The sequence below is a fragment of the Ascaphus truei genome, unplaced genomic scaffold, assembly GCF_040206685.1.
Source record: "Ascaphus truei isolate aAscTru1 unplaced genomic scaffold, aAscTru1.hap1 HAP1_SCAFFOLD_1928, whole genome shotgun sequence".
NCBI classification, from domain to species: Eukaryota; Metazoa; Chordata; class Amphibia; order Anura; family Ascaphidae; genus Ascaphus; species Ascaphus truei.
In genome coordinates, this window is record NW_027454832.1 from 1 (window position 1) to 22,888 (window position 22,888).

General features: G+C 62.8%; 1 long non-coding RNA gene across 1 annotated transcript in view; it reads left to right on the forward strand.

Moving 5' to 3' along the window:
* The first annotated feature begins 6 nt into the window (after positions 1 to 6).
* The window catches only part of LOC142477088 (uncharacterized), a 36,994-nt gene continuing 14,112 nt past the window's right edge, over positions 7 to 22,888 (forward strand). Inside the window, exon 1 of the long non-coding RNA XR_012792170.1 lies at positions 7 to 725. This is a non-coding gene — a long non-coding RNA (uncharacterized LOC142477088). The remainder of the gene's footprint in view (positions 726 to 22,888) is intronic.

The following is a 22,888-nucleotide window of genomic DNA, read 5'->3' on the forward strand; positions in this document are numbered from 1 at the left end:
TGGGGGTTCCTAGGGGCAAAAAGAATTTTATTTCTGGGTGCCCTAGAACCTAAGGTTTCCATGCCAATTGTAGTTGACCTTGAACTAGTAGTGATAAAAGCTCTTTTTAAAGACATTGTATCCGCTTCTGTGGTCTGCGGTTTGGATGGCTGCCAACCCGTTCCTGGAGGTCGGCGTTGAGGAATCCCCATTGAAATGGATGGCTCCATTGACTTACAATGGGGAACCGCCGCTCCTCCTCTCTGGCGCCACCCGCTGGTCTTCTATGGAAACGGGCCCAAACTGCCAGATCTGCCATTGGAATGCATGGAGCTGCAATGGCGACCTATGGGAGGCTGCAAAATGGAGCCTGAAAAGGCGGGAAGAGGGAACAAAGGGCTATCAACACTGAATTAACCTTAACCCTTTCCCTCCCGCATCAATCCCAGTGTATGTGTTGGTGCAAACACTGGAATGGGAACAATACACATTTACAGGGGAATACACATTTGGTTGCTGAAGCAGGGTAAAAACACATTACTGGACCACAGTCCAGTTAACCCCTTGCTTCCCAAGTGAGAGCAGGGGATGACCAAATGGGGGGTAACCCCTTTAATACCGGGCCAAACCCCCTCTCCCATGACACCCTAATACACAGGTACCGCACCGCGGAGATCCCCCACCTTATCCGGGTAACTACCCTAATACGCAAGTACCGCACCGCGGAGATCCCCCGCCTTATCCGGGTAACTACCCTAATACACAGGTACCACACTGCGGAGATCCCCCGCCTTATTCGTGTAACTACCCTAATACACAGATACCGCACCGCGGAGATCCTCCACCTTATCCGTGTAACTACCCTAATACACAGGTACCGCGCCGCGGAGATCCCCCACCTTATCCGGGTAACTACCCTAATACGCAAGTACCGCACCGCAGAGATCCCCCGCCTTATCCCTGTACACGTGTCTGGAGGGGGGTGGGGGGGTATTATATGAAGTGTTAGGAGGGGGTGGGGCGGGTGGTAGTATATACAGTGTGTCGCTATACGCAGGATGTGTTGTTATACACAGAGTGACAAGCACAGTTGGGACCCGCTGTGTGTATGAATTTCTGTGACGCCTTCCTGTCCTATGTGAGGAGAACGGTGACCAGGGACGACCCCGGGTGAGCGCCCCAACCCCCCATCTCTCCCCCTCCCTCCACTCTCTCCCCCCCCCCACCTCTCCTCCTCCCTCCTTCTCTCTCCCCCTCCCTCCTTCTCTCTCTCCCCCTCCCTCCTTCTCTCTCTCCCCCTCCTTCTCTCTCTCCCCCTCCCTCCTCTCTCTCCCCCTCCCTCCTTCTCTCTCTCCCCTCCCTCCTTCTCTCTCCCCCTCCCTCCTCTCTCTCCCCCTCCCTCCTTCTCTCTCCCCCTCCCTCCTCTCTCTCCCCCTCCCTCCTTCTCTCTCCCCCTCCCTCCTTCTCTCTCTCCCCCTCCCTCCTCTCCCCCTACCTCCTTCTCTCTCTCCCCCTACCTCCTTCTCCCCCCTCCCTCCTCTCCCCCTCCCTCCCCTCTCTCTCCCCCTCCCTCCCCTCTCTCCCCCTCCCTCCTTCTCTCCCCCCCCTCCCTCCTCTCTCTCCCTCCTTCTCTCCCCCCCCTCCCTCCTTCTCTCCCCCCCCTCCCTCCTTCTCTCTCCCCCCCTCCCTCCTTCTCTCTCCCCCCCTCCCTCCTTCTCTCTCCCCCCCTCCCTCCTTCTCTCTCCCCCCCTCCCTCCTTCTCTCTCCCCCCTTCCTCCTCTCTCCCCCCTCCCTTCTTCTCTCTCCCCCCTCCCTTCTTCTCTCGCCCCCCTCCCTCCTTCTCTCTCCCCCCTCCCTCCTCTCTCCCCCCTCCCTCCTTCTCTCTCTCCCCCCTCCCTCCTTCTCTCTCTCCCCCCTCCCTCCTTCTCTCTCTCCCCCCTCCCTCCTTCTCTGTCTCCCCCCTCCCTCCTTCTCTGTCTCCCCCCTCCCTCCTTCTCTGTCTCCCCCCTCCCTCCTTCTCTGTCTCCCCCTCCCTCCTTCTCTGTCTCCCCCTCCCTCCTTCTCTGTCTCCCCCCTCCCTCCTTCCCTGTCTCCCCCCTCCCTCCTGCCTTCTCTCTCTCCCCCCCTCCCTCCTCTCTCCCCCCCTCCCTCCTTCTCTCTCTCCCCCCCCTCCCTCCTTCTCTCTCTCCCCCCCCTCCCTCCTCTATCTCCCCCCCTTCCCTCCTTCTCTCTCCCCCCCTCCCTCCTTCTCTCTCTCCCCCCCTCCCTCCTTCTCTCTCTCCCCCCCTCCCTCCTTCTCTCTCTCCCCCCTCCATCCTTCTCTCTCTCCCCCCCTCCCTCCTCTCTCCCCCCTCCCTCCTTCTCTCTCTCACCCCTTCTCTCTCTCCCCCCTCCCTCCTTCTCTCTCTCCCCCCCCTCCCTCCTTCTCTCTCTCCCCCCCCTCCCTCCTTCTCTCTCTCCCCCGTCTCTCTCTCTCATGCTCTCTCCCCCGTCTCTCTCATGCTCTCTCCCAGTCTCTCTCTCTCATGCTCTCCCCCGTCTCTCTCTCATGCTCTCCCCCCCGTCTCTCTCTCTCATGCTCTCCCCCCGTCTCTCTCTCATGCTCTCCCCCCCGTCTCTCTCATGCTCTCCCTCCCGTCTCTCTCTCTCATGCTCTCCCTCCCGTCACTCTCTCTCATGCTCTCCCCCCCGTCTCTCTCAATCATGCTCTCCCCCCCGTCTCTCTCAATCATGCTCTCCCCCCCGTCTCTCTCAATCATGCTCTCCCCCCCGTCTCTCTCAATCATGCTCTCCCCCCCGTCTCTCTCAATCATGCTCTCCCCCCCGTCTCTCTCAATCATGCTCTCCCCCCCGTCTCTCTCTCATGCTCTCCCCCCCCGTCCTCTCTCTCATGCTCTCCCCCCCCCGTCTCTCTCTCATGCTCTCCCCCCCCGTCTCTCTCCCATGCTCTCCCCCCCGTCTCTCTCTCATGCTCTCCCCCCCCGTCTCTCTCTCATGCTCTCCCCCCCCGTCTCTCTCCCATGCTCTCCCCCCCGTCTCTCTCTCATGCTCTCCCCCCCCCGTCTCTCTCTCTCATGCTCTCCCCCCCCGTCTCTCTCTCATGCTCTCCCCCCCCCGTCTCTCTCTCATGCTCTCCCCCCCCCGTCTCTCTCCCATGCTCTCCCCCCCGTCTCTCTCTCATGCTCTCCCCCCCCCGTCTCTCTCTCATGCTCTCCCCCCCCCGTCTCTCTCTCATGCTCTCCCCCCCCGTCTCTCTCCCATGCTCTCCCCCCCGTCTCTCTCTCATGCTCTCCCCCCCCCGTCTCTCTCTCATGCTCTCCCCCCCCGTCTCTCTCTCATGCTCTCCCCCCCCCGTCTCTCTCTCATGCTCTCCCCCCCCGTCTCTCTCCCATGCTCTCCCCCCCGTCTCTCTCTCATGCTCTCCCCCCCCCCGTCTCTCTCTCATGCTCTCCCCCCCCGTCTCTCTCTCATGCTCTCCCCCCCCGTCTCTCTCTCATGCTCTCCTCTCCCCCCCGTCTCTCTCTCATGCTCTCCCCCGTCTCTCTCTCATGCTCTCCTCTCCCCCCCGTCTCTCTCTCATGCTCTCCCCCCCCGTCTCTCTCTCATGCTCTCCCCCCGTCTCTCTCTCATGCTCTCCCCCCCCGTCTCTCTCTCATGCTCTCCTCTCCCCCCCGTCTCTCTCTCATGCTCTCCCCCCCGTCTCTCTCTCATGCTCTCCCCCCCGTCTCTCTCTCATGCTCTCCCCCCCCGTCTCTCTCTCATGCTCTCCTCTCCCCCCCGTCTCTCTCTCATGCTCTCCCCCCGTCTCTCTCTCATGCTCTCCTCTCCCCCCCGTCTCTCTCTCATGCTCTCCCCCCCGTCTCTCTCTCATGCTCTCCCCCCGTCTCTCTCTCATGCTCTCCTCTCCCCCCCGTCTCTCTCTCATGCTCTCCTCTCCCCCCCGTCTCTCTCTCATGCTCTCCCCCCCGTCTCTCTCTCATGCTCTCCTCTCCCCCCCGTCTCTCTCTCATGCTCTCCCCCCCGTCTCTCTCTCATGCTCTCCTCTCCCCCCCGTCTCTCTCTCATGCTCTCCCCCCCCGTCTCTCTCTCATGCTCTCCTCTCCCCCCCGTCTCTCTCTCATGCTCTCCCCCCCGTCTCTCTCTCATGCTCTCCTCTCCCCCCCGTCTCTCTCTCATCCTCTCCCCCCCGTCTCTCTCTCATGCTCTCCTCTCCCCCCCGTCTCTCTCTCATGCTCTCCTCTCCCCCCCGTCTCTCTCATGCTCTCCCCCCCCGTCTCTCTCTCATGCTCTCCTCTCCCCCCGTCTCTCTCATGCTCTCCCCCCCGTCTCTCTCTCATGCTCTCCCCCCCGTCTCTCTCTCATGCTCTCCCCCCCGTCTCTCTCTCATGCTCTCCCCCCCCGTCTCTCTCTCATGCTCTCCCCCCCGTCTCTCTCTCATGCTCTCCTCTCCCCCCCGTCTCTCTCTCATGCTCTCCTCTCCCCCCCCGTCTCTCTCTCATGCTCTCCTCTCCCCCCCGTCTCTCTCTCATGCTCTCCTCTCCCCCCCGTCTCTCTCTCATGCTCTCCCCCCCGTCTCTCTCATGCTCTCCCCCCGTCTCTCTCTCATGCTCTCCTCTCCCCCCGTCTCTCTCTCATGCTCTCCCCCCCGTCTCTCTCTCATGCTCTCCCCCCCGTCTCTCTCTCATGCTCTCCTCTCCCCCCCGTCTCTCTCTCATGCTCTCCCCCCCCGTCTCTCTCTCATGCTCTCCCCCCCGTCTCTCTCTCATGCTCTCCTCTCCCCCCCGTCTCTCTCTCATGCTCTCCTCTCCCCCCCGTCTCTCTCTCATGCTCTCCCCCCCGTCTCTCTCTCATGCTCCTCCCCCCCGTCTCTCTCTCATGCTCTCCCCCCCGTCTCTCTCTCATGCTCTCCCCCCCGTCTCTCTCTCATGCTCTCCTCTCCCCCCCGTCTCTCTCTCATGCTCTCCTCTCCCCCCCGTCTCTCTCTCATGCTCTCCTCTCCCCCCGTCTCTCTCTCATGCTCTCCTCTCCCCCCCGTCTCTCTCATGCTCTCCCCCCCGTCTCTCTCTCATGCTCTCCTCTCCCCCCCGTCTCTCTCTCATGCTCTCCCCCCCGTCTCTCTCTCATGCTCTCCCCCCGTCTCTCTCTCATGCTCTCCTCTCCCCCCCGTCTCTCTCTCATGCTCTCCCCCCCCGTCTCTCTCTCATGCTCTCCCCCCCGTCTCTCTCTCATGCTCTCCTCTCCCCCCCGTCTCTCTCTCATGCTCTCCTCTCCCCCCCGTCTCTCTCTCATGCTCTCCTCTCCCCCCCGTCTCTCTCTCATGCTCTCCTCTCCCCCCCGTCTCTCTCTCATGCTCTCCTCTCCCCCCCGTCTCTCTCTCATGCTCTCCTCTCCCCCCCGTCTCTCTCTCATGCTCTCCTCTCCCCCCCGTCTCTCTCTCATGCTCTCCTCTCCCCCCCGTCTCTCTCTCATGCTCTCCCCCCCCGTCTCTCTCTCATGCTCTCCCCCCCCGTCTCTCTCTCATGCTCTCCTCTCCCCCCCGTCTCTCTCTCATGCTCTCCCTCTCCCCCCGTCTCTCTCTCATGCTCTCCTCTCCCCCCGTCTCTCTCTCATGCTCTCCTCTCCCCCCCGTCTCTCTCTCATGCTCTCCTCTCCCCCCCGTCTCTCTCTCATGCTCTCCCCCCCCAGTCTCTCTCTCATGCTCTCCTCTCCCCCCCGTCTCTCTCTCATGCTCTCCTCTCCCCCCCGTCTCTCTCTCATGCTCTCCTCTCCCCCCCGTCTCTCTCTCATGCTCTCCCCCCCGTCTCTCTCTCATGCTCTCCCCCCCCCGTCTCTCTCTCATGCTCTCCCCCCCGTCTCTCTCTCATGCTCTCCTCTCCCCCCCGTCTCTCTCTCATGCTCTCCTCTCCCCCCCGTCTCTCTCTCATGCTCTCCCCCCCGTCTCTCTCATGCTCTCCTCTCCCCCCCGTCTCTCTCTCATGCTCTCCTCTCCCCCCCCGTCTCTCTCTCATGCTCTCTCCCCCCGTCTCTCTCTCATGCTCTCCTCTCCCCCCTGTCTCTCTCTCATGCTCTCCTCTCCCCCCCGTCTCTCTCTCATGCTCTCCTCTCCCCCCGTCTCTCTCTCATGCTCTCCCCCCCGTCTCTCTCTCATGCTCTCCTCTCCCCCCCGTCTCTCTCTCATGCTCTCCTCTCCCCCCCGTCTCTCTCTCATGCTCTCCCCCCCGTCTCTCTCTCATGCTCTCCTCTCCCCCCCGTCTCTCTCTCATGCTCTCCCCCCCGTCTCTCTCTCATGCTCTCCTCTCCCCCCCGTCTCTCTCTCATGCTCTCCTCTCCCCCCCGTCTCTCTCTCATGCTCTCCTCTCCCCCCCGTCTCTCTCTCATGCTCTCCCCCCCCGTCTCTCTCTCATGCTCTCCTCTCCCCCCGTCTCTCTCTCATGCTCTCCTCTCCCCCCCGTCTCTCTCTCATGCTCTCCTCTCCCCCCCGTCTCTCTCTCATGCTCTCCTCTCCCCCCCGTCTCTCTCTCATGCTCTCCCCCCCGTCTCTCTCTCATGCTCTCCCCCCCCGTCTCTCTCTCATGCTCTCCCCCCCGTCTCTCTCTCATGCTCTCCCCCCCCGTCTCTCTCTCATGCTCTCCTCTCCCCCCCGTCTCTCTCTCATGCTCTCCTCTCCCCCCCGTCTCTCTCTCATGCTCTCCTCTCCCCCCCGTCTCTCTCTCATGCTCTCCCCCCCGTCTCTCTCTCATGCTCTCCTCTCCCCCCCGTCTCTCTCTCATGCTCTCCTCTCCCCCCCGTCTCTCTCTCATGCTCTCCTCTCCCCCCCGTCTCTCTCTCATGCTCTCCTCTCCCCCCCGTCTCTCTCTCATGCTCTCCTCTCCCCCCCGTCTCTCTCTCATGCTCTCCTCTCCCCCCCGTCTCTCTCTCATGCTCTCCTCTCCCCCCCGTCTCTCTCTCATGCTCTCCTCTCCCCCCCGTCTCTCTCTCATGCTCTCCCCCCCGTCTCTCTCTCATGCTCTCCCCCCCGTCTCTCTCTCATGCTCTCCTCTCCCCCCCGTCTCTCTCTCATGCTCTCCCCCCCGTCTCTCTCTCATGCTCTCCCCCCCGTCTCTCTCTCATGCTCTCCCCCCCCGTCTCTCTCTCATGCTCTCCTCTCCCCCCCGTCTCTCTCTCATGCTCTCCTCTCCCCCCCGTCTCTCTCTCATGCTCTCCCCCCGTCTCTCTCTCATGCTCTCCTCTCCCCCCCCGTCTCTCTCTCATGCTCTCCTCTCCCCCCGTCTCTCTCTCATGCTCTCCTCTCCCCCCCGTCTCTCTCTCATGCTCTCCTCTCCCCCCGTCTCTCTCATGCTCTCCCCCCCGTCTCTCTCTCATGCTCTCCCCCCCGTCTCTCTCATGCCTCCTCCCCCCGTCTCTCTCTCATGCTCTCCTCTCCCCCCCGTCTCTCTCTCATGCTCTCCTCTCCCCCCCGTCTCTCTCTCATGCTCTCCTCTCCCCCCCGTCTCTCTCTCATGCTCTCCTCTCCCCCCCGTCTCTCTCTCATGCTCTCCCCCCCGTCTCTCTCTCATGCTCTCTCCCCCCCGTCTCTCTCTCATGCTCTCCTCTCCCCCCCGTCTCTCTCTCATGCTCTCCTCTCCCCCCCCGTCTCTCTCTCATGCTCTCCTCTCCCCCCCGTCTCTCTCTCATGCTCTCCTCTCCCCCCCCGTCTCTCTCATGCTCTCCTCTCCCCCCCGTCTCTCTCTCATGCTCTCCTCTCCCCCCCGTCTCTCTCATGCTCTCCTCTCCCCCCCGTCTCTCTCTCATGCTCTCCTCTCCCCCCCGTCTCTCTCATGCTCTCCTCTCCCCCCGTCTCTCTCTCATGCTCTCCTCTCCCCCCCGTCTCTCTCTCATGCTCTCCCCCCCGTCTCTCTCTCAGGCTCTCCTCTCCCCCCCGTCTCTCTCTCATGCTCTCCTCTCCCCCCCGTCTCTCTCATGCTCTCCCCCCCCGTCTCTCTCTCATGCTCTCCTCTCCCCCCCGTCTCTCTCATGCTCTCCTCCCCCCCGTCTCTCTCATGCTCTCCTCTCCCCCCGTCTCTCTCTCATGCTCTCCTCTCCCCCCCGTCTCTCTCTCATGCTCTCCCCCCGTCTCTCTCTCATGCTCTCCTCTCCCCCCCGTCTCTCTCTCATGCTCTCCTCTCCCCCCCGTCTCTCTCTCATGCTCTCCTCTCCCCCCCGTCTCTCTCTCATGCTCTCCTCTCCCCCCCGTCTCTCTCATGCTCTCCTCTCCCCCCCGTCTCTCTCTCGCTCCTCTCCCCCCCGTCTCTCTCATGCTCTCCTCTCCCCCCGTCTCTCTCTCATGCTCTCCTCTCCCCCCCGTCTCTCTCATGCTCTCCCCCCCCGTCTCTCTCTCATGCTCTCCTCTCCCCCCCGTCTCTCTCTCATGCTCTCCTCTCCCCCCCGTCTCTCTCTCATGCTCTCCCCCCGTCTCTCTCTCAGGCTCTCCTCTCCCCCCCGTCTCTCTCTCATGCTCTCCTCTCCCCCCCGTCTCTCTCATGCTCTCCCCCCCGTCTCTCTCTCATGCTCTCCTCTCCCCCCCGTCTCTCTCATGCTCTCCCCCCCCGTCTCTCTCTCATGCTCTCCTCTCCCCCCGTCTCTCTCAGGCTCTCCTCTCCCCCCGTCTCTCAGGCGCTCCTCTCCCCCCCGTCTCTCTCAGCTCTCTGCTCTCCCCCCCGTCTCTCTCATGCTCTCCTCTCCCCCCCGTCTCTCTCTCATGCTCTCCTCTCCCCCCCGTCTCTCTCTCATGCTCTCCTCTCCCCCCCGTCTCTCTCTCATGCTCTCCTCTCCCCCCGTCTCTCTCTCATGCTCTCCTCTCCCCCCGTCTCTCTCTCATGCTCTCCTCCCCCCCGTCTCTCTCATGCTCTCCTCTCCCCCCGTCTCTCTCTCATGCTCTCCTCTCCCCCCCCGTCTCTCTCATGCTCTCCTCTCCCCCCCGTCTCTCTCTCATGCTCTCCTCTCCCCCCGTCTCTCTCTCATGCTCTCCTCTCCCCCCCGTCTCTCTCTCATGCTCTCCTCTCCCCCCCGTCTCTCTCTCATGCTCTCCTCTCCCCCCCGTCTCTCTCTCATGCTCTCCCCCCCGTCTCTCTCTCAGGCTCTCCTCTCCCCCCCGTCTCTCTCTCATGCTCTCCTCTCCCCCCGTCTCTCTCATGCTCTCCTCCCCCCCGTCTCTCTCTCATGCTCTCCTCTCCCCCCCGTCTCTCTCATGCTCTCCCCCCCGTCTCTCTCTCATGCTCTCCTCTCCCCCCCCGTCTCTCTCAGGCTCTCCTCTCCCCCCCGTCTCTCTCTCAGGCTCTCCTCTCCCCCCCGTCTCTCTCAGGCTCTCATGCTCTCCCCCCCGTCTCTCTCTCATGCTCTCCTCTCCCCCCCGTCTCTCTCTCATGCTCTCCTCTCCCCCCCCGTCTCTCTCAGGCTCATGCTCTCCCCCCCGTCTCTCTCTCATGCTCTCCCCCCCCGTCTCTCTCAGGCTCTCCTCTCCCCCCCGTCTCTCTCCCCCCTCTCTCTCTCATGCTCTCCTCTCCCCCCCGTCTCTCTCTCATGCTCTCCTCTCCCCCCCGTCTCTCTCTCATGCTCTCCTCTCCCCCCCGTCTCTCTCTCATGCTCTCCCCCCCGTCTCTCTCTCATGCTCTCCCCCCCGTCTCTCATGCTCTCCCCCCCGTCTCTCTCTCATGCTCTCCTCTCCCCCCCGTCTCTCTCTCATGCTCCTCTCCCCCCGTCTCTCTCTCATGCTCTCCTCTCCCCCCCGTCTCTCTCTCATGCTCTCCTCTCCCCCCCGTCTCTCTCATGCTCTCCTCTCCCCCCCGTCTCTCTCTCATGCTCTCCTCTCCCCCCCGTCTCTCTCTCATGCTCTCCTCTCCCCCCCGTCTCTCTCATGCTCTCCTCTCCCCCCGTCTCTCTCTCATGCTCTCCTCTCCCCCCCGTCTCTCTCTCATGCTCTCCTCTCCCCCCCGTCTCTCTCATGCTCTCCCCCCCGTCTCTCTCTCATGCTCTCCTCTCCCCCCCCGTCTCTCTCTCATGCTCTCCTCTCCCCCCGTCTCTCTCTCATGCTCTCCCCCCCGTCTCTCTCTCAGGCTCTCCTCTCCCCCCCGTCTCTCTCTCATGCTCTCCTCTCCCCCCCGTCTCTCTCTCATGCTCTCCTCTCCCCCCCGTCTCTCTCTCATGCTCTCCTCTCCCCCCGTCTCTCTCATGCTCTCCTCTCCCCCCCGTCTCTCTCTCTCCTCTCCCCCCCGTCTCTCTCATGCTCTCCTCTCCCCCCGTCTCTCTCTCATGCTCTCCTCTCCCCCCCGTCTCTCTCATGCTCTCCTCCCCCCCGTCTCTCTCTCATGCTCTCCTCTCCCCCCCGTCTCTCTCTCATGCTCTCCTCTCCCCCCCGTCTCTCTCTCATGCTCTCCTCCCCCCGTCTCTCTCTCATGCTCTCCTCTCCCCCCCGTCTCTCTCTCATGCTCTCCTCTCCCCCCCGTCTCTCTCTCATGCTCTCCTCTCCCCCCGTCTCTCTCTCATGCTCTCCTCTCCCCCCCGTCTCTCTCATGCTCTCCCCCCCGTCTCTCTCTCATGCTCTCCTCTCCCCCCCGTCTCTCTCTCATGCTCTCCTCTCCCCCCCGTCTCTCTCAGGCTCTCCTCTCCCCCCCGTCTCTCTCATGCTCTCAGCTCTCCCCCCGTCTCTCTCTCATGCTCTCCTCTCCCCCCCGTCTCTCTCTCATGCTCTCCTCTCCCCCCCGTCTCTCTCTCATGCTCTCCTCTCCCCCCCGTCTCTCTCTCATGCTCTCCTCTCCCCCCCGTCTCTCTCTCATGCTCTCCTCTCCCCCCGTCTCTCTCTCATGCTCTCCTCCCCCCCGTCTCTCTCTCATGCTCTCCCCCCCGTCTCTCTCTCATGCTCTCCTCTCCCCCCCCCGTCTCTCTCATGCTCTCCTCTCCCCCCCGTCTCTCTCTCATGCTCTCCTCTCCCCCCCGTCTCTCTCTCATGCTCTCCTCTCCCCCCCGTCTCTCTCTCATGCTCTCCTCTCCCCCCCCGTCTCTCTCATGCTCTCCTCTCCCCCCCGTCTCTCTCATGCTCTCTCCCCCGTCTCTCTCTCATGCTCTCCTCTCCCCCCCGTCTCTCTCTCATGCTCTCCTCTCCCCCCCGTCTCTCTCATGCTCTCCCCCCCCCGTCTCTCTCTCATGCTCTCCTCTCCCCCCCGTCTCTCTCATGCTCTCTCCCCCCCCGTCTCTCTCTCATGCTCTCCTCTCCCCCCCCGTCTCTCTCAGGCTCTCCTCTCCCCCCGTCTCTCTCTCATGCTCTCCTCTCCCCCCCGTCTCTCTCAGGCTCTCATGCTCTCCCCCCCGTCTCTCTCTCATGCTCTCCTCTCCCCCCCGTCTCTCTCTCAGGCTCTCCTCTCCCCCCCGTCTCTCTCAGGCTCTCATGCTCTCCCCCCCGTCTCTCTCTCATGCTCTCTCCCCCCCGTCTCTCTCTCATGCTCTCCTCTCCCCCCCGTCTCTCTCTCATGCTCTCCTCTCCCCCCCGTCTCTCTCTCATGCTCTCCTCTCCCCCCCGTCTCTCTCTCATGCTCTCCTCTCCCCCCCGTCTCTCTCTCATGCTCTCCCCCCCGTCTCTCTCTCATGCTCTCCCCCCCCGTCTCTCTCTCATGCTCTCCCCCCCCGTCTCTCTCTCATGCTCTCCTCTCCCCCCCGTCTCTCTCTCATGCTCTCCTCTCCCCCCGTCTCTCTCTCATGCTCTCCTCTCCCCCCCGTCTCTCTCTCATGCTCTCCTCTCCCCCCCGTCTCTCTCTCATGCTCTCCTCTCCCCCCCGTCTCTCTCTCATGCTCTCCTCTCCCCCCCGTCTCTCTCTCATGCTCTCCTCTCCCCCCCCGTCTCTCTCATGCTCTCCTCTCCCCCCCGTCTCTCTCTCATGCTCTCCTCTCCCCCCCGTCTCTCTCTCATGCTCTCCTCTCCCCCCCGTCTCTCTCTCATGCTCTCCTCTCCCCCCCGTCTCTCTCTCATGCTCTCCTCTCCCCCCCGTCTCTCTCTCATGCTCCTCTCCCCCCCGTCTCTCTCTCAGGCTCTCCTCTCCCCCCCGTCTCTCTCTCATGCTCTCCTCTCCCCCCCGTCTCTCTCTCAGGCTCTCCTCCCCCCCGTCTCTCTCTCATGCTCTCCTCTCCCCCCCGTCTCTCTCAGGCTCTCCTCTCCCCCCCGTCTCTCTCTCAGGCTCTCCTCTCCCCCCCGTCTCTCTCAGGCTCTCATGCTCTCCCCCCCGTCTCTCTCTCATGCTCTCCTCTCCCCCCCGTCTCTCTCTCAGGCTCTCATGCTCCCCCCCCGTCTCTCTCTCAGGCTCTCATGCTCTCCCCCCCGTCTCTCTCTCATGCTCTCCCCCCCGTCTCTCTCTCAGGCTCTCCTCTCCCCCCCGTCTCTCTCAGGCTCTCATGCTCTCCCCCCCGTCTCTCTCTCATGCTCTCCTCTCCCCCCCCCGTCTCTCTCTCATGCTCTCCTCTCCCCCCCGTCTCTCTCTCATGCTCTCCCCCCGTCTCTCTCTCATGCTCTCCCCCCCGTCTCTCTCTCATGCTCTCCTCTCCCCCCCGTCTCTCTCAGGCTCTCATGCTCTCCCCCCCGTCTCTCTCTCAGGCTCTCCTCTCCCCCCCGTCTCTCTCTCATGCTCTCCTCTCCCCCCCGTCTCTCTCTCATGCTCTCCTCTCCCCCGTCTCTCTCAGCTCTCCTCTCCCCCCGTCTCTCTCTCATGCTCTCCTCTCCCCCCCGTCTCTCTCTCATGCTCTCCTCTCCCCCCCGTCTCTCTCATGCTCTCCTCTCCCCCCCGTCTCTCTCTCATGCTCTCCTCTCCCCCCCGTCTCTCTCTCATGCTCTCCTCTCCCCCCCGTCTCTCTCATGCTCTCCTCTCCCCCCCGTCTCTCTCTCATGCTCTCCTCTCCCCCCCGTCTCTCTCTCATGCTCTCCTCTCCCCCCCGTCTCTCTCTCATGCTCTCCTCTCCCCCCCGTCTCTCTCTCATGCTCTCCTCTCCCCCCCGTCTCTCTCTCATGCTCTCCTCTCCCCCCCGTCTCTCTCTCATGCTCTCCTCTCCCCCCCGTCTCTCTCATGCTCTCCTCTCCCCCCCGTCTCTCTCTCATGCTCTCCTCTCCCCCCCGTCTCTCTCATGCTCTCCTCTCCCCCCCGTCTCTCTCTCATGCTCTCCTCTCCCCCCCGTCTCTCTCTCATGCTCTCCTCTCCCCCCCCGTCTCTCTCTCATGCTCTCCTCTCCCCCCCGTCTCTCTCTCATGCTCTCCCTCTCCCCCCCCGTCTCTCTCTCAGGCTCTCCTCTCCCCCCCGTCTCTCTCTCATGCTCTCCTCTCCCCCCCCGTCTCTCTCTCATGCTCTCCTCTCCCCCCCCGTCTCTCTCTCATGCTCTCCTCTCCCCCCCGTCTCTCTCTCATGCTCTCCTCTCCCCCCCCGTCTCTCTCTCAGGCTCTCCTCTCCCCCCCGTCTCTCTCTCATGCTCTCCTCTCCCCCCCCGTCTCTCTCTCAGGCTCTCCCTCCCCCCGTCTCTCTCTCATGCTCTCCTCTCCCCCCCCGTCTCTCTCTCAGGCTCTCCTCTCCCCCCCGTCTCTCTCTCAGGCTCTCCTCTCCCCCCCGTCTCTCTCTCAGGCTCTCCTCTCCCCCCCGTCTCTCTCTCATGCTCTCCTCTCCCCCCCGTCTCTCTCTCATGCTCTCCTCTCCCCCCCGTCTCTCTCTCAGGCTCTCCTCTCCCCCCCGTCTCTCTCATGCTCTCCTCTCCCCCCGTCTCTCTCATGCTCTCCTCTCCCCCCCGTCTCTCTCTCATGCTCTCCTCTCCCCCCGTCTCTCTCTCATGCTCTCCTCTCCCCCCCCGTCTCTCTCTCATGCTCTCCTCTCCCCCCCGTCTCTCTCTCATGCTCTCCTCTCCCCCCCGTCTCTCTCTCATGCTCTCCTCTCCCCCCCGTCTCTCTCTCATGCTCTCTCCCCCCCGTCTCTCTCTCATGCTCTCCTCTCCCCCCCGTCTCTCTCTCATGCTCTCCTCCCCCCGTCTCTCTCTCATGCTCTCCTCTCCCCCCCGTCTCTCTCTCATGCTCTCCTCTCCCCCCCGTCTCTCTCTCATGCTCTCCTCTCCCCCCCGTCTCTCTCTCATGCTCTCCTCTCCCCCCCGTCTCTCTCATGCTCTCCCCCCCGTCTCTCTCTCATGCTCTCTCTCCCCCGTCTCTCTCTCATGCTCTCCTCCCCCCGTCTCTCTCTCATGCTCTCCTCTCCCCCCCGTCTCTCTCTCATGCTCTCCCCCCCGTCTCTCTCTCATGCTCTCCTCTCCCCCCCGTCTCTCTCTCATGCTCTCCTCTCCCCCCCGTCTCTCTCTCATGCTCTCCTCTCCCCCCCGTCTCTCTCTCATGCTCTCCTCTCCCCCCCGTCTCTCATGCTCTCCCCCCGTCTCTCTCATGCTCTCCTCTCCCCCCCGTCTCTCTCTCATGCTCTCCTCTCCCCCCCGTCTCTCTCTCATGCTCTCCTCTCCCCCCCGTCTCTCTCTCATGCTCTCCTCTCCCCCCCGTCTCTCTCTCATGCTCTCCTCTCCCCCCCGTCTCTCTCTCATGCTCTCCTCTCCCCCCCCGTCTCTCTCTCAGGCTCTCCTCTCCCCCCCGTCTCTCTCTCATGCTCTCTCCCCCCGTCTCTCTCATGCTCTCCTCTCCCCCCGTCTCTCTCTCATGCTCTCCTCTCCCCCCCCGTCTCTCTCTCATGCTCTCCTCTCCCCCCCGTCTCTCTCAGGCTCTCCTCTCCCCCCCGTCTCTCTCTCATGCTCTCCTCTCCCCCCCGTCTCTCTCAGGCTCTCCTCTCCCCCCCGTCTCTCTCTCATGCTCTCCTCTCCCCCCCGTCTCTCTCAGGCTCTCCTCTCCCCCCCGTCTCTCTCTCATGCTCTCCTCTCCCCCCCCGTCTCTCTCATGCTCTCCTCTCCCCCCCGTCTCTCTCATGCTCTCCTCTCCCCCCCGTCTCTCTCATGCTCTCCTCTCCCCCCCGTCTCTCTCATGCTCTCCTCTCCCCCCCGTCTCTCTCTCATGCTCTCCTCTCCCCCCCGTCTCTCTCTCATGCTCTCCCCCCCGTCTCTCTCATGCTCTCCTCTCCCCCCCGTCTCTCTCTCATGCTCTCCTCTCCCCCCCGTCTCTCTCTCATGCTCTCCCCCCCGTCTCTCTCTCATGCTCTCCCCCCCGTCTCTCTCTCATGCTCTCCTCTCCCCCCCGTCTCTCTCTCATGCTCTCCTCTCCCCCCCGTCTCTCTCAGGCTCTCCTCTCCCCCCCGTCTCTCTCTCATGCTCTCCTCTCCCCCCCGTCTCTCTCAGGCTCTCCTCTCCCCCCGTCTCTCTCTCATGCTCTCCTCTCCCCCCCGTCTCTCTCAGGCTCTCCTCTCCCCCCCGTCTCTCTCTCATGCTCTCCTCTCCCCCCCGTCTCTCTCATGCTCTCCTCTCCCCCCCGTCTCTCTCATGCTCTCCTCTCCCCCCCGTCTCTCTCATGCTCTCCTCTCCCCCCCGTCTCTCTCTCATGCTCTCCTCTCCCCCCCGTCTCTCTCTCATGCTCTCCCCCCGTCTCTCTCATGCTCTCCTCTCCCCCCCGTCTCTCTCTCATGCTCTCCTCTCCCCCCGTCTCTCTCAGGCTCTCCTCTCCCCCCGTCTCTCTCTCATGCTCTCCTCTCCCCCCCCGTCTCTCTCAGGCTCTCCTCTCCCCCCCGTCTCTCTCTCATGCTCTCCTCTCCCCCCCGTCTCTCTCAGGCTCTCCTCTCCCCCCCGTCTCTCTCTCATGCTCTCCTCTCCCCCCCGTCTCTCTCATGCTCTCCTCTCCCCCCCCGTCTCTCTCATGCTCTCCTCTCCCCCCCCGTCTCTCTCATGCTCTCCTCTCCCCCCCCGTCTCTCTCATGCTCTCCTCTCCCCCCCGTCTCTCTCATGCTCTCCTCTCCCCCCCGTCTCTCTCATGCTCTCCTCTCCCCCCCGTCTCTCTCTCATGCTCTCCCCCCCGTCTCTCTCATGCTCTCCTCTCCCCCCCGTCTCTCTCTCATGCTCTCCTCTCCCCCCCGTCTCTCTCATGCTCTCCCCCCCGTCTCTCTCATGCTCTCCTCTCCCCCCCGTCTCTCTCTCATGCTCTCCTCTCCCCCCCCGTCTCTCTCAGGCTCTCCTCTCCCCCCCGTCTCTCTCTCATGCTCTCCTCTCCCCCCCGTCTCTCTCAGGCTCTCCTCTCCCCCCCGTCTCTCTCTCATGCTCTCGCTCTCGCTCCCCCCCGTCTCTCTCATGCTCTCCTCTCCCCCCCGTCTCTCTCATGCTCTCCTCTCCCCCCCGTCTCTCTCATGCTCTCCTCTCCCCCCGTCTCTCTCATGCTCTCCTCTCCCCCCCGTCTCTCTCTCAGGCTCTCCTCTCCCCCCCGTCTCTCTCTCATGCTCTCCCCCCCGTCTCTCTCATGCTCTCCTCTCCCCCCCGTCTCTCTCATGCTCTCCTCTCCCCCCGTCTCTCTCTCATGCTCTCCTCTCCCCCCCGTCTCTCTCTCATGCTCTCTCCCCCCGTCTCTCTCTCATGCTCTCCTCTCCCCCCGTCTCTCTCTCATGCTCTCCTCTCCCCCCCGTCTCTCTCTCATGCTCTCCTCTCCCCCCCGTCTCTCTCTCATGCTCTCCTCTCCCCCCCGTCTCTCTCAGGCTCTCCTCTCCCCCCCGTCTCTCTCTCATGCTCTCCTCTCCCCCCCGTCTCTCTCAGGCTCTCCTCTCCCCCCCGTCTCTCTCTCATGCTCTCCTCTCCCCCCCGTCTCTCTCAGGCTCTCCTCTCCCCCCCGTCTCTCTCTCATGCTCTCCTCTCCCCCCCGTCTCTCTCATGCTCTCCTCTCCCCCCCGTCTCTCTCATGCTCTCCTCTCCCCCCCGTCTCTCTCATGCTCTCCTCTCCCCCCCGTCTCTCTCTCATGCTCTCCTCTCCCCCCCGTCTCTCTCTCATGCTCTCCCCCCCGTCTCTCTCATGCTCTCCTCTCCCCCCCGTCTCTCTCTCATGCTCTCCTCTCCCCCCCGTCTCTCTCATGCTCTCCTCTCCCCCCCGTCTCTCTCTCATGCTCTCCTCTCCCCCCCGTCTCTCTCAGGCTCTCCTCTCCCCCCGTCTCTCTCTCATGCTCTCCTCTCCCCCCCGTCTCTCTCAGGCTCTCCTCTCCCCCCCGTCTCTCTCTCATGCTCTCCTCTCCCCCCCCGTCTCTCTCATGCTCTCCTCTCCCCCCCGTCTCTCTCATGCTCTCCTCTCCCCCCCGTCTCTCTCATGCTCTCCTCTCCCCCCCGTCTCTCTCTCATGCTCTCCTCTCCCCCCCGTCTCTCTCTCATGCTCTCCCCCCCGTCTCTCTCATGCTCTCCTCTCCCCCCCCGTCTCTCTCTCATGCTCTCCTCTCCCCCCCGTCTCTCTCTCATGCTCTCCTCTCCCCCCCCGTCTCTCTCATGCTCTCCTCTCCCCCCCGTCTCTCTCTCATGCTCTCCCCCCCGTCTCTCTCTCAGGCTCTCCTCTCCCCCCCGTCTCTCTCTCATGCTCTCCTCTCCCCCCCGTCTCTCTCTCATGCTCTCCTCTCCCCCCCCGTCTCTCTCAGGCTCTCCTCTCCCCCCCGTCTCTCTCAGGCTCTCCTCTCCCCCCCGTCTCTCTCAGGCTCTCCTCTCCCCCCGTCTCTCTCTCAGGCTCTCCTCTCCCCCCCCGTCTCTCTCAGGCTCTCCTCTCCCCCCCGTCTCTCTCTCTGCCTCTCCCCCCCCCGTCTCTCTCAGGCTCTCCTCTCCCCCCGTCTCTCTCATGCTCTCCTCTCCCCCCCGTCTCTCTCATGCTCTCCTCTCCCCCCCCGTCTCTCTCTCATGCTCTCCTCTCCCCCCGTCTCTCTCATGCTCTCCTCTCCCCCCCGTCTCTCTCTCATGCTCTCCTCTCCCCCCCGTCTCTCTCTCATGCTCTCCTCTCCCCCCCGTCTCTCTCTCAGGCTCTCCTCTCCCCCCCGTCTCTCTCAGGCTCTCCTCTCCCCCCCCGTCTCTCTCAGGCTCTCCTCTCCCCCCCGTCTCTCTCAGGCTCTCCTCTCCCCCCCGTCTCTCTCTCAGGCTCTCCTCTCCCCCCCGTCTCTCTCTCATGCTCTCCTCTCCCCCCCGTCTCTCTCTCATGCTCTCCTCTCCCCCCCGTCTCTCTCTCATGCTCTCCTCTCCCCCCCCGTCTCTCTCTCATGCTCTCCTCTCCCCCCCGTCTCTCTCTCAGGCTCTCCTCTCCCCCCCGTCTCTCTCAGGCTCTCCTCTCCCCCCCGTCTCTCTCTCAGCTCTCCTCTCCCCCCCGTCTCTCTCTCATGCTCTCCTCTCCCCCCCGTCTCTCTCTCATGCTCTCCTCTCCCCCCCGTCTCTCTCAGGCTCTCATCTCCCCCCCGTCTCTCTCAGCTCTCCTCTCCCCCCGTCTCTCTCTCAGGCTCTCCTCTCCCCCCCGTCTCTCTCAGGCTCTCCTCTCCCCCCCGTCTCTCTCTCAGGCTCTCCTCTCCCCCCGTCTCTCTCTCATGCTCTCCTCTCCCCCCCGTCTCTCTCTCATGCTCTCCTCTCCCCCCCGTCTCTCTCTCATGCTCTCCTCTCCCCCCCGTCTCTCTCTCAGGCTCTCCTCTCCCCCCCGTCTCTCTCATGCTCTCCTCTCCCCCCCGTCTCTCTCTCATGCTCTCCTCTCCCCCCCGTCTCTCCTCATGCTCTCCTCTCCCCCCCGTCTCTCTCTCATGCTCTCCTCTCCCCCCCGTCTCTCTCATGCTCTCCTCTCCCCCCCGGCCTCTCTCATGCTCTCCTCTCCCCCCGTCTCTCTCTCATGCTCTCCTCTCCCCCCCGTCTCTCTCTCATGCTCTCCTCTCCCCCCCGTCTCTCTCTCATGGCTCTCCTCTCCCCCCCGCTCTCTCTCAGGCTCTCCTCTCCCCCCCGTCTCTCTCATGCTCTCCTCTCCCCCCCGTCTCCTCTCATGCTCTCCTCTCCCCCCCGTCTCTCTCTCTCTGCTCTCCTCTCCCCCCCGTCTCTCTCTCATGCTCTCCTCTCCCCCCCGTCTCTCTCTCATGCTCTCCTCTCCCCCCCGTCTCTCTCTCATGCTCTCCTCTCCCCCCCCGTCTCTCTCATGCTCTCCTCTCCCCCCCGTCTCCTCTCATGCTCTCCTCTCCCCCCCCCCGTCTCTCTCTCATGCTCTCCTCTCCCCCCCCGTCTCTCTCATGCTCTCCTCTCCCCCCCGTCTCTCTCTCTCCTCTCCCCCCCGTCTCTCTCATGCTCTCCTCTCCCCCCCGTCTCTCTCTCATGCTCTCCTCTCCCCCCCGTCTCTCTCTCTCCTCTCCCCCCCGTCTCTCTCATGCTCTCCTCTCCCCCCCGTCTCTCTCTCATGCTCTCCTCTCCCCCCCCCGTCTCTCTCTCATGCTCTCATCTCCCCCCCGTCTCTCTCAGGCTTGTTCACCTTTTCTCCTGGGAGCCTGGGAACTCCGACGTCACTTTCTCAGTTCACACCGACCCCGATCTGGTCATTCTGCCGGCCTGGTACGTGGCGGCCATGAGCCAGTGACCCGGGGCCCCGAGGCAGAGCCGTGAGGCCGGGGCCCCGAGGCAGAGCCGGGAGCCGAGGCAGAGCCGGGAGCCGAGGCAGAGCCGGGAGCCGAGGCAGAGCCGGGGCCCCGAGGCAGAGCCGGGAGCCGGGGCCCCGAGGCAGAGCCGGGAGCCGAGGCAGAGCCGGGAGCCGAGGCAGAGCCGGGAGCCGAGGCAGAGCCGGGGCCCTTCATCCTCCCCACCCCGAGGCAGTCGTGTCCCGGGGCCCCTCATCCTCCCCACCCCGAGGCAGTCGTGTCCCGGGGCCCCTCATCCTCCCCACCCCGAGGCAGTCGTGTCACGGGGCCCCTCATCCTCCCCACCCCGAGGCAGTCGTGTCCCGGGGCCCCTCATCCTCCCCACCCCGAGGCAGTCGTGTCCCGGGGCCCCTCATCTTCCCCACCCCGAGGCAGTCGTGTCCCGGGGCCCCTCATCCTCCCCACCCCGAGGCAGTCGTGTCCCGGGGCCCCTCATCCTCCCCACCCCGAGGCAGTCGTGTCCCGGGGCCCCTCATCCTCCCCACCCCGAGGCAGTCGTGTCCCGGGGCCCCTCATCCTCCCCACCCGAGGCAGTCGTGTCCCGGGGCCCCTCATCCTCCCCACCCCGAGGCAGTCGTGTCCCGGGGCCCCTCATCCTCCCCACCCCGAGGCAGTCGTGTCCCGGGGCCCCTCATCCTCCCCACCCCGAGGCAGTCGTGTCCCGGGGCCCCTCATCCCCCGAGGCAGAGCCGTGACCTGGGGCCCCTCACCCCCGAAGCAGTCGTGTCCCGGGGCCCCTCATCCTCCCCACCCCGAGGCAGAGCCGTGACCCGGGGCCCCTCATCCCCCGAGGCAGAGCCGTGTCCCGGGGCCCCTCATCCCCCGAGGCAGAGCCGTGACCCAGAAACATGAGCCAGTCAGCAGCAGAGCAGTGACCTCACGGCGGAGCCCGATGAGTCAGAAATGTGTTTTTTACTGTGCAAATAAACATTTTATTTTTGACATTAAATGTGAAATCCTACAGCTCCCTCCTGTGTCACCCTGTCTCTGTGTCACCCTAGGGGAGGCTAGGCAGGGAGGCACTGGGGAGCAGGGGGAGATAGGTCAGTGGGGTGTCAGGCAGCTGGCAGAAGCTAGGGATGGGCTAGGTAGGCAGGAGATCCCTTGTTCTGACTGGCCAGGAGTGACCCAAGATTCCCCAGGGTTCCCAGAGGGGCTGTGGGTAGATAGGCAGCCAGGGATGAGAGTCAGGGGTATAGCGGAGCAGCTACAGGTGGGCACAGGGCCAGGGCAGGTAGGGTCCCTACAGGATAGTGACATAGCCCTTTCCCAGACTTGGTTGACAGGAAAGCGACGGTCTGTGCTGGATAGCTGGTCTCCTGCAGATGCAGAGACATGCCAGTCTCTGGGCAGTGTGCAGCCTAGTCTGCAAAGGGGCCCCTTCACCATGGACTTGGTTCATCAGGCACTGGGTGGGGGGCAGAGGGAGGCAAAGGAGAATGCCCGGCGGCCACGGTGGGGCCCTGCTCCACAGGATCTGGACTTTACAATCCACTGTGGCCAGGACAATGTACTGGACAATGCCGGAGGACAATTTTGCCAGGCCAATCCCTCAGGACTTATTGAGTGCTTCAAGGGCGCCAGTGCCAGGGGAGGCGACTGGGGCACCAGGCACCCATTGAGCAGGGGAGGTGTGACGGTCGTGAGGGTTTGGCCCGGGATTAAAGGGGTTACAACCCCATTTGGCCACCCTCTACTCTCATCAGGGAAGCAAGGGGTTAACTGGGCTGAGGTCCAGTAATGTGTTTTGCCTTGCTTCAATATCCAAATGCTTATTCCCCTGTGTAAATGTATCATGTTATGCCAGTGTTTGCATCACCTACATGCTGGGATCCATCCGGGAGGGCAAGGGTTAATGTTTCTTTAGTGATTATAGCCCTTTGTGTAATTTTCCCGCCTTTTCAGGTACCATTTTGCAGAGTCCCACAGGCCGCCATTAGAGCTCAATGCATTTCAATGGCGGATCTTGCTGTTTTGGACCTGTTTCCTGTGAAGACCAGCAGGTGGCGTCCGAAAGGAGGAGCGGCGGTTCCCCATTGTAAGTCAATGGGCTCATTGACTTCAATGGAGATTCCTCGACGGCGTTTTCCAGGAACGAGTTGGCTGCCGTCCAAACCGCAAAGCGGATACAATGTCCTTTAAAAGAGTTAAATCACTTTAGTCAAGTTCAATGTTAAGTGGCGTGGGAATCTACAGTTCTAGAGCACCTAGAAATAAAATTGTTTTGCTCCTAGTTCCTAGGCCTCCCCCCACTCGACCACCATTGGGTCCCTGAATCCTGGACACCCGAGACGGGTCGTGCCGAGAGAGCGGGTCGCGCCATAGGTTCCAATGGTGGCGGCAGAAGCTCAGGATTTCGACAAAGTGTGAAAAGCTGAAAATCATGAGTCCATATCTCCGGTTCCGGAGGGTCAGGGTTTGGGGTACCTGTAGGCACTGCTCCGGCATGGCTGCCGAACCATCCTTGACCCTCTTGGACCAACCCGACGGAGTATGGACCCCCTTGAAAGTTCGGGACCTTTGCCATTGATTCCAATGGGGGAAAAGCCGCGTGGCGGAAAAATGACTAAGTATAAAAATGTTGAAAAGTGTAAGTCCATAGCTCCGGTTCTGGAATGCCCAGAGGGATGGGATTTGGGTGGCACGTAGCCAAGGTTCCGGCTTTAATGCATGCCCCTTCCCAGTCCCTCCAGACGGAGTGTGGACGAATGTAAAGATTTGTGGATTTTCTCATAGACTTCAATGGCGGCGGTTCCCCATTGAAAGTCTATGGCAGGAAACTCCATTGACTACAACGGTGGAGTTGCTCCAGTGAAACCCACGGTGGCGGAGCCCGTTGTTTTCAATGGGGATTTAGTGAAACGCTGAGATTTCTTTTTAGCGGAGATTTTTATAATAAAATATAAAACGGTTTATGTGATATTTGTGTAACTCCGGTTCCCCAGGTCCTAGCAGGCTGAAACTCGGACCATATGGTGTCCCAGTTCCGGCATTAAGGTCTGGAAAGTTTGGACCCGCTGGACCTACCAGAACCGGGTATTTTAATGTGTATGTATTAAAATGTATATGTGGTTTGGGTCTGTTCTGGAAACTGCACACTCCGTCTGTTATGCTAATAGGCAGGAAGAGTATCCTGCAGGAATTAACATAGCCCGTGATCAAAAGTTAACTGTCCTATTGTTTATACTGGGGTCAAGAACAAAGAGGCTGAGTGTTTTTAAGTGTGATACTTCACACTTACCCTGGAAGTCAAAAATCTGCTTCAAAGAGCTTCAAAGGGATTTTTGCTAGACAGCTCGGCGCCTTGAGTGTAAAAGAAGGGTTAAAATGGT